General features: G+C 38.8%; 1 protein-coding gene across 1 annotated transcript in view; it reads right to left on the bottom strand.

Moving 5' to 3' along the window:
* lrrn2 (leucine rich repeat neuronal 2) overlaps nt 1-5,394 on the bottom strand; it is a 49,505-nt gene extending 44,111 nt beyond the window's left edge. The window contains exon 1 of the mRNA XM_079857111.1: nt 5,109-5,394. The gene's annotated coding sequence lies outside the window, so the exon portion shown is untranslated. The remainder of the gene's footprint in view (nt 1-5,108) is intronic.
* Nucleotides 5,395-13,459: the final 8,065 nt, after the last annotated feature.

Raw genomic sequence — 13,459 nt, 5'->3', positions numbered from 1 at the left:
GGTGCCTGTAAGGCGACTGAAGCCTTGGAGCCATATGAGCTACACAGAGGAGACATCACATCCTGGTCCTGTCTTTCACTTTGATTCAATTGGATTTCTCAGCTCCTTTAGCTGATTTTTTTTGTATATGTGCTTCCAAAAATTCAGCGCACAGACAGAACAGTGCGTCTGGGTGCGTTGTGGTGATGGGCTGTGTTGTGACAGTTCAATTTTTTTTCTTTCTCTGTCAGACAGATGTCTGTGATCTTTCCTGCCCTGAGTTCATCCGCCCTCTTCGGCGAGTACAAGAGGTGAAGTCCAACAGCCCTTTTGACCCTATTACGCATATGCTCGCTCACATTTGTGCACATCTGCACACACACACACGAGGCTCATTTGCAGTACTGCTGTTTGTCATGGCCAGGAGTCCTTGCCCGGGGATGACCGAGCCGAGCAATAGAGAGAGAGGTGTGTGCTTAAAGTTGACTGTCCAGTGTGCTGTACATAATTAAGCCATGTGAGATTATACACATCAAAGTAAAGCCACTGGGAATTCACTTGGATGTGGACAGACTTTGTGTGCATGTCTTTGGATTGGGAATCATACAGAAAAACTATTCTGGTTTCTTAATTATTCCATTAATGAATCATTTAGTACTTTTCCCAAAAGTCCCCTCCCAAAAACTGGCCCAAACTAAGCAGTACTATAAATATATATTACAGTACAGTTTAAAAGTTTGGGGTCTGTAAGATTTTTTTATTTTATTTTTATTTTAAAGAGCTCTCTTATGCTCAATAGTCTGCAGTGATTTGTATTTGTATTTGATAATGTCATTTATTCATGTGATGGCAAAGCTAATATTCAGAAGCCATTACTCCAGTCTTCAGTGCCACAAGTCACAAGAAACATTTCTTATTATTATCAGCGTTAAAGACAATCTATACAGAAACCATGATATATATATATATTTTTTTTCGGATTCTTTGATGAATAGAAAGTTCAAAAGAACAGAATTTATCTGTCACTGTCACTTTTGATTAATTTAATGTGTGCTGAACAAAAGTATAAAGTTCTTTAAAAAGGTCTTACTGCCATATATCATTTAAAATTTCATTATTTAGATTTTATTATATTTTTGTATAATTTAATAGCACCAGTGAAAGACTGCAAGCTCAAACTAAAATAATATATATATATATATATATATATATATATATATATATATATATCATTCACATCTTTAGATGTTTAAGATCCATTAACAGAACTGATGTCATAAATCATTCAGTTACAGTATGAAACCAGTTCTGAAAAACAAACGGTTCTCTATTCCCAACCCTATGTGTCATCATATTATATTCCGCTGAACCACACACATAAACTTTATATTTCTTTTTAGGAGTTTTTCCCCTAAGTCTCTCCAAATCAAATCCATTGGCTTTTATTGCTATACATTTTTATTAAGACCAGTTTATTAGGGATTATCTCAAATTGTTCACAGGCCGATCCATGATAATAAAAGGGGATTACAGCTGCTAGATGGCAGGGACGTTCATGGAATGATGATAAGTTAAACAAGGCATCACACACACAAGTCTTAATTTGGTTTGAGGCTCTTGCATGTCATTGTCAACCATATGGAACGAGAGCGCCGTTTGCATGTGGTAAATAGCACAAGACTGTTTCCTTTGTGGCAGATCAATAAACATAATCGACCCTGCCGTTATAGTCAAATGGGCATGTCTTTGCAACAGCACCTAGGCTGTCTCAACTTCTTAATCATGGAAACATCTGCCCTCACTGAAGACTCATCTGTACCGGATGAAGGGATGTGCTGCATACATTTTCTCCCATCACTCACCCTTTCATTCTCTCCCTTTCTTCCATTCTCGCCTCTGTATCTCTTTTTCGCACTCGGAGGCATCTGTTCTGTCACACCCTCCGCCTCATTAGCCATGCTAACATGAGGAGGATTTAACAGATGTTTCTAACAAACCAGCTCACACTTACCTGCAGGATGAAGACATTAAAAGCTAAAAACTCCTCCTAACAGACCACACAAGCCTCAAAGCCAGCACGAAACGGTGGCATAGAGGGCCGAGTAGCTGGTGTGTTTTATTTGTGTTTGCAAGCAAGGTAACCCTTAGTAAGTGTTTGCAGCTGTACAGTCAGCCCCTAGTGTTTTTATTTTTAGAAAGCAGAGCCGTGGCAGCGTTTCGCCCTTCGGCGGGGGTTCTTGTCTTATGCTCAATGTGAAGTGGTTGTTGACAGTGCACCGTAGGCCTGGACACGCGCCGCTGTCACCTTTTAACGAGCCCATCCCAATGTTTTTCAAAGGCAGAGCAGACACCAGTGGTCAAGTGTGTTATTCTATAGGGGAACCGGTAGGGAACGTGTAAAGTAGGAGTGTTTGTGATTACAGTTTATTCTCCACAATCTTAAAAATATTGACATCGATGGTTACATGAAGAACTTTTAACATTCATGGAACCTTTCCATTCCACAAAAGGTTATTTATAGAGGAAAAGGGTTCTTATGCTTTTTAGAATGTTCTTCTTCACACTAAGGGGGAAGAAATGGTTATTTTAAGAACTGTTGACTGAAAGGTTCTTTGGGGTTCTTCTATGGCATTGATGCTAAAACGCCCATTTTGGAACCTTTATGTTTAAGAGTGCAAGACTAATTGTAAACATATTTTTTTTGACATCTGAGATTATGGGATATATATATATACATGAAATTATTGAAATGAAAATGATTCAGTCTTTTTGAATAAATCATAGCTCATGTTAGTCATTAGCTTGGTAGTTTAATGGGCAACTCACTTTTTTCTGCTGTTCTTAGACATCATCTTTTGCGCCCTTCTTTGGATACTTTTCTCATTGCGATGGAGACATTCAAAATAACTCTAGGCTGAACTCAAATAAATTGCCTCTCATTTAGATTGCCTTTGGATCTAGATTAGATGTGAAGCACGATAAAGGTTGATTTAGAGAACAATAGATGTGAGCATTATGGAATCAAGACATCTGAGGATTCAAAGTGGATTTGGGTTGAACAAATGAGTTTTCGGCACAGGCAAAATAATTTAATCCTAAAAGAGAACATTTATGGTTTACTATGTACTCCAGCACATTATATAGCTACATACAGCCCACTGGGACTGTAAATCCGGTTAAGCTCTTGCTAAATCATTAATTGGGAGTAATTTAAGGGTCATGGTAGTTTTCATTGAATTGAATGAAATAAGCCATGCCACTAAATGTATTGTTGTAGATAACAATATTCCATTGGGTTGGCTAAAGTTTGCCTTGTAAAAAACTCCTATCTTGAGTAAGAGGAACTAATATAAGCCACTAAATGACGAGGAACTGTAAAGATAATAATGTTTACAGTGATGCACTGTCAGGACTGTAGAGCTCCCTCATGCAAGATTTGCATTCAGTAATCATGCCCATACACAACACTGTGGGCTAATCAACATTGTGATAAACAAACTATGCAATTATCTTTCCAGTCTAGTTGTCAGGACAAGTCATGTGTTTAATTTCTTGGTATGACTTATTAAGAATTTATTCATTGATGTCTGGGTGCATTTTTATGAGCTGTCAGAATATTCTTCATAACAAATTGGACTGTGTGATTCACTGTCATCAACACATCATCATCACCATGTCCAAAACTCATTTCATGGCTGATTTTCTTTTTTTTATGTTTTGGGAAAGAAACCATTAGGCCCATAATATTTTTTTATAAGTAAACATTTACTCTCTTTACTTTCTTAATGCACACTACTGGTCTTCTTTGGCACAGCCTAATTGATTTTATTTCCATTTTTAAAATGTTATAAAGCATAGAACAAAATGTTATAACTTGATCCGCCTTTAAAACAACTATCGTTTTTGACTGACGTCACTAAGACCCTCAGTGTTTTTATTTTTCATCCCCTCCTTACCTAAAATTGGCTACATTCCGATGTGTAACATCCCTTTTCACAATCCAATAATTTTTTTGATGGATTAAATAAAGTTTTTGTTTTCTCTAAAATACTTTTGTGGAGGTTGAGAACTGATTTTCACATTGACCACCTAAGCTTTTAAAATGCGGTTCCTCAAGTGGCTATTTGGTTTAGTTGAACTTTATATAGCCTATGTATGCACAAACAAGAAACAACCACACAGACGTCCAATACGAAATACATTTGAGCATCATCTAATCTATTTATCACACCCAATCTGTCCTCATTGCACACTCGTTCTCTCTCTCTCCGAGCCGCATAATGCACCGGACACCTGCCAACACTCTCACGTGTGTTGGTCCAGTCTTCCAGGATGACACCCACACGCGCACACTTCCTCCCCATGCATGAAGAGGCTGAGAAGGATGATAAGCACCGTGAGCTGACACCCCTCAGAGGAGAGTGTGGAGGAGGACAACAACAATAGGCTCGCTGTGGAGAAGCAGAGCGCGCAAGCTGGCTTTTGCAAATTCAACTGCGACAGCGGCAGCGACGCGGACACGGATAGCAACAGCAGGGAGGAGGAAGAGGAGGATAGAGGAAGAGAGGGAGGGAGAGTTTCTGGACGCTAATCACTTCAATGAAATGACAGATGCGTCCCCACACATGATCCACACAAACGCGCGCGCACACTGCGTTTTCCTTATTTTCGCAAAGCTGTGGAATTTCAATGCGGCATGAAGCGTTTCCCCTCTCTCTCTCTCTCTCTCTCTCTCTCTCTCTCTCTCTCTCTCTCTCTCCTCGGCCAAGCTAATGTGTGAGTCAGTGCTACTCTATCCCGATGTGCTCTGCATGCTGACCATAACTGCCATGCAGCGTGAGCGTGGAAAAGTCTCGACTTGTCAGTGCATCGCACAACTTGAGCTCCGTTTCAAACTACCGACACTTTACCGCACGAGATTTTGAGACACACAAACACACTCAAATAATCCTTAAATGTTGAAGAATTACGAGCTTATGATGATTTCTGACAGGTTGGTCGAGACAATTTCTTTTTTTCTTTTTTTTTGCCCTTCTTGTGTCAACACCACTAGAAAAGCAACTGCATTGCGCGTTCTAATGCAACGCGTAAATGTTTCGACCTAAAGAGAAAATGATAAACTTCCCTACCGTGAAGTGATGGGTCATTTCAGCGTACATCTCGGTCTGTTCTTCTTCTTTGCTTTTTTCTTCTTTGCGTTTTTCTTCTCGTTTTCCTTCTTGACGTTAGTCAATCAACCTGTATCCTCTCTCACGACTTTGTATTAGCGCATCGCCTAGGGTTTCATACAGACGCACCTGCCTTAAACTCAGCTCTATTTCTGACACTGTGTAGGCGATCTATAGAGAACGGATCTGTGTGCGCTCTCTCTCTCTCTCTCTCTCTCTCTCTCTCTCTCTCTCTCTCTCTCTCTCTCTCTCTCTCTCTCTCTCTCTCTCTCTCTCTCTGCCCTTACCGTGTAGCCCCACCTCCTCCTTTTAAAAGTCTCCCTTTCTTGCCCCCAACCCCTTTGCTGTCTGCTCTATTTTTCTGCCTCTCCTTCATTTCTTTCTCACAGTCAGAACAGTATATGAAACCTGTTGTTGCCTCACTTGCCCCTTTTCCATGTAACTGGGCTGCTATAGTCATGCATCTTCTAAAGTGCAGCTACTGTTAGATGGTCCCCTGCCTTCCAGCAGCTCTTGCATATGAAAGACTGACTTTGATTTTGTTTGGTTAATGGTATGCTTTCATAGACATATCCATTAAGGTTCACTTTTCCTGTGGACGAGGGATGACATATCTAATGGATTGAGCACCACTCTGTTAGAACTAACCCGTCACTAACCCGGGAGCAAAATTTGAGCTTTTATATTATCCCATTTGTGTGTTTTTGCAAGATCTGCCCATGGCCCTCGAAAGCTTAGTTTGTATGGAATAGCCAATTTGTAAATAGTTATGTTTTCTTGTGAGATCAGGTTGGTTCTGTTACCTGGTTGTCAAAAGTTAACTTGTGAAATATGATTAAATCTACAAATTTGTATATTAATCCATCCATCCATCCAAAAAAACATATTTTCTAGTTAAAAAATTGTGTATTTCTTTTTTCTTTAAATTTTTTTTTTAATTACTTTCTTACACTGAAATGCAAATTCAAATTCCTAGGTTCAAATTCAGCAGTAGAATTGGAACTTAAAAGGCATTCTCAATTCAAATCTCTATGATTCACAACCTTAAAGGGGGGGTGAAATGCTCATTTTCACTCAATCTCCTGTTAATCTTGAGTACCTATAGAGTAATATTGCATCCTTCATATCTCCAAAAAGTCTTTTGTTTTATTAAATTTTTAACAGAAAGATAGGCTGTACCGAGTCTTTCCGGAAAAAACCGAGCGGCTGGGGGCGGGCCGTGTGGGCGAAGCTTAGCTGTGCTAACGCGCCGAGCTAGTGACAACACACAGAGACATTTGTTCAACAAACAGTTTTACTCACCGTCCGGTTCCAACGCACGACCGCAAACCTTTATCATTGTGACTGCTCGATCCTTAAGCATTAGACGATCTGCAAATCCGTCGATATGGGCTTTGTTTATAAAACAATCATCGTCGAAATGCAGGGAACAACAGTCTTACACAACTCCGTTTATGCTCAGAAAAACAAACTCCATCCACTGGTGCCTTAACGCCGGGTTCTTTGGGAATCTGTGCAGGGTTGTCTTGCCCTGGCAACCAAAAACACACTTCTTTGGTGACATTGACTTCCCAAAAGCCGGGCAGGGCGCTTTGATGGCGAACTGCTTTCACTCTCTTGCTCTAGTCTACGAGTGCGTGCGCGGCCGCGATCTTACCGGAGAAGTGCCCTTAGGACCCATATAAGGAAATTCCGCCCTATCTTACGTAAGACAGAGCCATACTCGGAAAAAACTTTCCGAAACTTGTGACAACCCGGAAGGAGTATTTTTGGAACAAAAATACTCCTTCAAACGTACAACTTAGTTTTTGAATCTTTGTCCATGTTTAGCATTGGAATCCAACTCTTTACCAGTGTAAAAAACTCAGTATGCATGAAATAGCATTTCACCCCCCCTTTAACGTCACCAAACTGGGCAGAGACTTTCAGTTTGTTCTGACTTTATTATGCTAATGATCAAGATTTTTCTCCCAGTACAGATTTTGATAAATCACAAAATTCCTGTAGACTTCCATTAAAAGCTTCAGACTTTTTCTTTTGTTTTACTTTTAGGCAAGACTTTGCCTTTTCTAGATACATTTATCAGTATAAAGATGTACTGTCGGACCGACTGTTTCAGATCCATGCACTGCGTTATAGTCTATATGAGCCATACAGTACATAGTCAGAGCTTCACAATATTTTCACCAGGCATGCTGTATTAAATTTCAATGAGATAGCGATAGAGCGGAGCTTTTCTCAATTTAGCAGCATTTCACAAGTTTTCTTGTGATAATGAATTTTTTATTGCCATCTCTGGCATGATGAATGGATGTGTCTATGGCATGTCTACAGGAATATCCATTATGCACTGCCGTGACAAGAAGCTCAGATCCGCGCTGTAGAAAATGCTCACACGACCAGCTTTGACATCAATTAAACAGTCTTACAGCTCAGGGGCATGTGGAGCAGCCAAACGCTCTTCTCCACGAGGACACATCACCCGGGGGGGTTGGATCAGAGAGCGGGAGGGATCACAGTTCACTAAGTCCCTTTTCTACGACCAAAATGGCACGACGATTTGTCCTGCGCCAGTTTGAGCGTGAGTGTTTGATCGATAACCCGTGCCTTGCCATCATTATTCTGATGTCTATTTGAATGGATGAGAGGAGGCAGGCAAAGAAAAGAGAACAGGGTGGTGGAGGGTGTAATATGAAATGTGAGTGTGAAGACTGATGAGTGTGGAAATTGAATGGCAGTGGAGACAAAGCAAGGTTCTTGAAGTGGCTGAGCTTTAACCCCAAGCTCTCCTAAAACCCATATAGTATGTCTGCTTGTTGCTCATATAGATGATGGGCAAACCCGTTATTTGACAAGTGCTACTGGCCAAAATTGACCAGCCTGGCCTTTTCACCATTACATTTTAAAAGTGGTCAAGCGGCTGATCATGACTCTATACTGGAGAAAATGATTTCTGGGGACCAATGAGGCTAAGCTGCTGTCTGCGATCCTCAGTCTCCCATTTTCCATTGCCATCATCTCAAGCATGTCATTTCAAAACTTGTAACAACACAGTGGGCTTAGTAATCAAAGCTGTTAGAGACGTAGCACGAACGGCAGATGAGGTTTCAATCTGTGCCAATTTCAGCGCTTGGATATATATCACATAAAAACAATCAACAGAGCGTCTTATATCACTGGCTGAGACGTCAATGATAGGGCAGAAAGCCATGGCAGATATTAAACGTGAGAGAAATGGTGTCCTAAGGAAGCAAAGCAGGCTGTTTTTCAGACAGACAATTAAAAAGAGCGATGGGGCATGTCTTTGAAATGCTATTTTTCTTAATAGTCAAGTTGACCTTTGCTTTGCATGGGTGCATTAGAAAATAGCTGACATGACAGAGAAGAGAACATAGGTCATTTGCACCACAATGCTAATTCTCTCAGTAAAGCTATTTTACATACGGACGGGTCATAAAAATGTAGGGCACAAAAAAAGACAAACTATTAAATGCCTTTAGATGACTATTGAAAGTCATCTGAAGGCATGTCTGAAATTTAAGTCATTTTTATGTAGGTTATATGGAATGTTTTCCGTGACATTTTTATGGTGCTTTTGCATCTATTTTAATGCTTGAAAGCTTCAAAACAATATTCAGATTTTCTCCTTTTGTTCTCCATGGAAGATGAGGGTGAATAAATAAGTTTAGTGATGGGAACCATTTGTTATATTATCAAATTTGGTGTGTACATGTTTCAATTTGGCTAAAACTTTTGCCTCATTTTTCTTTGCCTTCATAGGGGTGATACTATACTGATTGTTTCTAGTTTCAAATCTGCTCCCTCTGTCGACACTTGATTTGAAATTCTTCTAGGTTGGAAGGACAAGTGTGGTAGAGACAGAAATCATGCATCAGAGACTTTGGCGGCTGGAGAGCCCAAACCTTCTGCATGATGGATAAATCTGCTTTTTCTCCCATCATCCTCCTTGACTGAGTGCTGGGTTGAGTGATGTTGGGTTAGGGTATCGGTTTGGTTCTGTGACTAAGATAAAAGAGCCATCTCATCTTACTCATGGCCTAGTTCAGATTGCATTTCCTTTTTTCCCGCTGAAGAAGAATCCTGGGTTACGGCTGCTGACGCTGATCGTACAGTGAGGAAGATGCTCTTTGTTCTTAACAGAGAATTCTCTCATTCAACTGAATGCTGCAACATTTTCATTATATTGCAAAGATGATATTTTGATCATGGCAATGCTCGTTACTGCCCTTTTTTGTATGTAAACATTCAATGATGTCTGAAAAAAAAAACTCACTCTCTGTACAAAGATCTTTAAAGTTTCTCATTTATCTTGAGTAAACAGAATGTCAAGTAGAGTCATGTTTAGCTTACTCTAGAAATCTTTCTAATATGCTCTGATTTGGTGCTAAAAAATAATATTTGTGTGGATATAATTTTGTCTCAGGATTCTTTGATGAATAGAAAATTGAAAAGAACATTTATTTGAAATAGAAATATTTTGTAACATTATAAAGCAAATAACTGTCCTTTAGTTATTTTAATAGTAATAGACATTCTTGCTGAAAAAAATTATTAATTTCTAAAAATAATAATCTAGATTCTAACTTTTGAACAATAGTATGTGTATGGGGGGAGACTGGGTAAGGTTGTAACACTTTTTGCTTCAGCATCTGTAACTCCCTTAATATTTGAGTGCTCAAACTTTCATACAAATTATCCACATTTGTTTCATACAGAATGCACCAATTCAAACCTCTGCAAGAATATCACAGCCTCTCAGATATATGGTACAATCTACCCCACTATAACAATTAGACAAAAGAAGCAAAAACAGCGGCCGCACCATGCAAAATTATTCAAAAACAGGTTTATTGAAACAATCAAAAATAATCTCATTCTGTGACTGACCACAGATCAAATTCACTACTGTTTGACTCATGAGTGTATGCATGTGTGTGTAAATTAGTATACTAGATGGTATTTATGCTTAATGTAAATTCACTGTGAAGTTGTGAGTTGTGAGTATGTGTCAATGTGTGAACATTCTCAATCAGAGTCACAAATGAATGCTGTTAACCCTGTGAGTGTAGGCTTGGTGGGCCCATGAATGCATCATGATCAAATTAAATCGTGAGGCAAGTAAAGATTCACACCTACTGTATAGCTGGCACACATCTATTTGTATTTTTTTTCCCACTGTATAGGCAATCTGAGTGTGTAACATTATTAAAAAGAAACTGTTCTTAGTTGTATGTAAGGGGGTGGTTGTAACACTATTTAAAGATGTCAGCCATTGTTTAGCTAACCATTTTAGCATAATAGTTTGAAATTAGCTGAATAATAATAAAAAAAATTGTCTGAGAAACTACATTTTAATCTACTGTAATATAAGTTAGATAATTTTATCTGCAAAAGTTTAAACAAAATATAGTTTTGGTCAAAAAAAAATCTTTTTTTTCTTTATGAAATCTTCATAAGCCTATTTCCAGCCTTTACAACCATTCAAATACAGTAGGATCTGAGGAAGTGAGTAATCCCTCATTGGTGGTATTAGTGGTGTTACAACTCCCCATGTTACAACCATACCCTGTCTCCCCCATATCTTTTTCTAGGTATTGACAGTTGAAATGTTCAATAGCGTTTTTGTAGTCCAGACTTTAATGTATATGCCTATATACAAAGTGATTTTCAAAAAATAAAACTATCCCAGGATAAACTCACTGGAGTAACAAGTGTGACAACAAGCTCCTCTACCCCAGACTGCTCTATTTGTCTGATTCGGCCCATAGCTCTACTGATCCTGCCACCGTCTCATGCAATATCGTTTTGAGGGCTCATCCGCTGCCCAAAGGCATGTCAGCAGGCCATGCACTCGTTCACAGCCAGCACTTTAGCATCCTTCCAAAAGTAGCTCCCTCCATGTATTGCATGCAAAATGACATGCATTCTATAAGCTTTGACAAGTGAAACTGTGAAAATAAAACCACATTTATGGCCAGCTAATGGTGACTTTGATCCAATTTTTTTGTTAATTTGAAAATGAGGATATTGATACTGTTAAAATTCTCAATGCCTGTCTTTTTCACTTTTGACAACACTTTTTTTTCTTCTCACATATCTGGTAAGAATATGCATGCCGTGCACTTAGCATATGTATTACAGCATTCTTAGTCAGCTCAGGACTTCACACATAATCATGCTGTGCAGATCAAGGGTTAGATTTTGTCAGCCGTTTGTAAAAACTGTGAATCTAGGTGTTATCTAGCCTAACCTACAAAGAGCATTACACAAAAAAGGCTGAGAGTGATCAGTAAACATTGACATTGTTTATATTAAAGCTGCAGGTATGACATGATTGCGTTATAATTAACAGAAATTCATCCAAAAATATTCACAAGCATCTCAAAATGGTCTATACGTATGTGATGTTTACATAACATGACAGAACCTGCCTGTTGTATAATTTCTGTTAGAAATCAAAAGTTGTATTATTGCTAATACATACTACTTTAATTCCAATGGCCAATTAATCTACTAGATTTTATAGCCCTTTTGGGCTCGATTGTGTAAGACAACCCTGTTTATTTGTTGGTACTGCATGTACATTTATGTTTAGAGTGCTGATTGTTCCACTTATGATTTTTCAGACTAGGTTCTTCCTTGCTGCCATTACCTGTGTGGGCACACTTTATACTTTCTAGCCTGAACTTTTACAATTATTGTGTTTTTCTGTCAATTAGAAGAGCTTGAGTCAGTGTTTCGTCATTTTCCATTGTATTGCTGAACTTTTTGAAATGAGGTGATATGAATAAGATGGATAATGTTTACTGTGAATATGCTATTTTGTTTGTATTGTGCAAAATGTTTGTTCAAGACAGTGAAAGACTCTTTAGTGTTCACACAGAAGAACAAAGCCTATCATGAATCTCATAGGCACAAAGTACGATTGTCTCTACATGCATATCAGTAAATGTGAGCCATTATGCTTAAATTATTGACGTTTACAATCGCTTGAGTGCAGCAACTATGTAGCGGTTGATCTATATAGTGTTCTCGGAGTGAGGACAAGCGTACATTTTGCCTCCCTTGAGACATGATGCTTTCTTGATGTCAAACTAATGCCTCCTTTAAATGCTTATGGGTTAGTTAAGGTCGAAAGATGTCAAGAGGACCCTTGAGTACATGGGTTTTTGGCACATGAGGAGATTATCTTTATTTAAGGGCAACAGCAAACTTAGCTGTAGGCCTATTATGAACTTAATGTATTATGTAATGGTTGTTAAAGGGTTATATAGTGACATGTGATAACCCATACTTCTGCATTTAACCCATCTAAGTTACACAAATTAGGAGTAGGTAGCACACACACACACAGCAAACCTTGGGCAAGCTATTTTGCTGTGGTGCCCGTTAGGTGCCTTGCTCAAGTGCACCTCAATCATTTCCTGCCGGTATTAAGAATCGAACCCGCAACCTTCGGGTTACCAGTCTGATAACCATTAGGCCACTACTGCCCCTTATATAATCACATCATTTAATGAAAGTTATGCCAGTAGATGGCGACTAGTCACTACTGTCTTTATCAGTGAGTCATTTGAATCATTCACTTAAGTGAAGGATTCACAAATTCTGATTCATTCAGGAACGAAACAAGTAAAAAGTAGGCTATGTTCCACTAAAAAGTATATATAGTATGAATGTGTGTAGTATAAATGTAATCCGGACACACTACATTTGCCATGTTATAATTATCATGTGACCAACCAGCGTCAGTTGCGTCACTTAACTGCCATTCACAAATCCTCTCCTGTGTCCATTGTATGCACACTTCAAAATCTCGCCCAAAGTAATGGGTCATTTTTGCCTACTCTTTTATGAGTACTGTGAATACTTATTTTGTTACATACTGTTTTTCACCTTTTTTATAGAAGTATGCGATTTCTGATGCAGCCATCGTCTTTTAAGTGAGCCATTGATTCATTATCTTCCAATTCCTTCAGAAATACCCATTATTCAATGAAACAAGTGGCTGTCTTAATGAGTGAGTCATTGAATCATCCACTCAATAGATTTGCTCAAGAACCATTTCATTCCTGAATGAACACCACTACTCTGTGTTACTCTGAGACGTGAGGTGAGACGGTCCTGCTTTCGCCATTTCTTTGTTTGGAACTATTTTCATTGGCAGAGCAGAAGAACACATATTAACTGATTGGTATATTTTGTGTCTAAAATGTATTGTTGTATAAAATCAGAATCGCTTGCATTCGTGTTGTTGATCTGGATAGCAAAATGGCTGTGATCATTGTTTG

This window comes from Squalius cephalus (genome assembly GCF_949319135.1).
Source record: "Squalius cephalus genome assembly, chromosome: 22".
In the NCBI taxonomy this organism is placed as follows: Eukaryota; Metazoa; Chordata; class Actinopteri; order Cypriniformes; family Leuciscidae; genus Squalius; species Squalius cephalus.
Note: the sequence above shows the minus strand (reverse complement) of the source record. Positions and strands in the feature narration are given on the sequence as shown.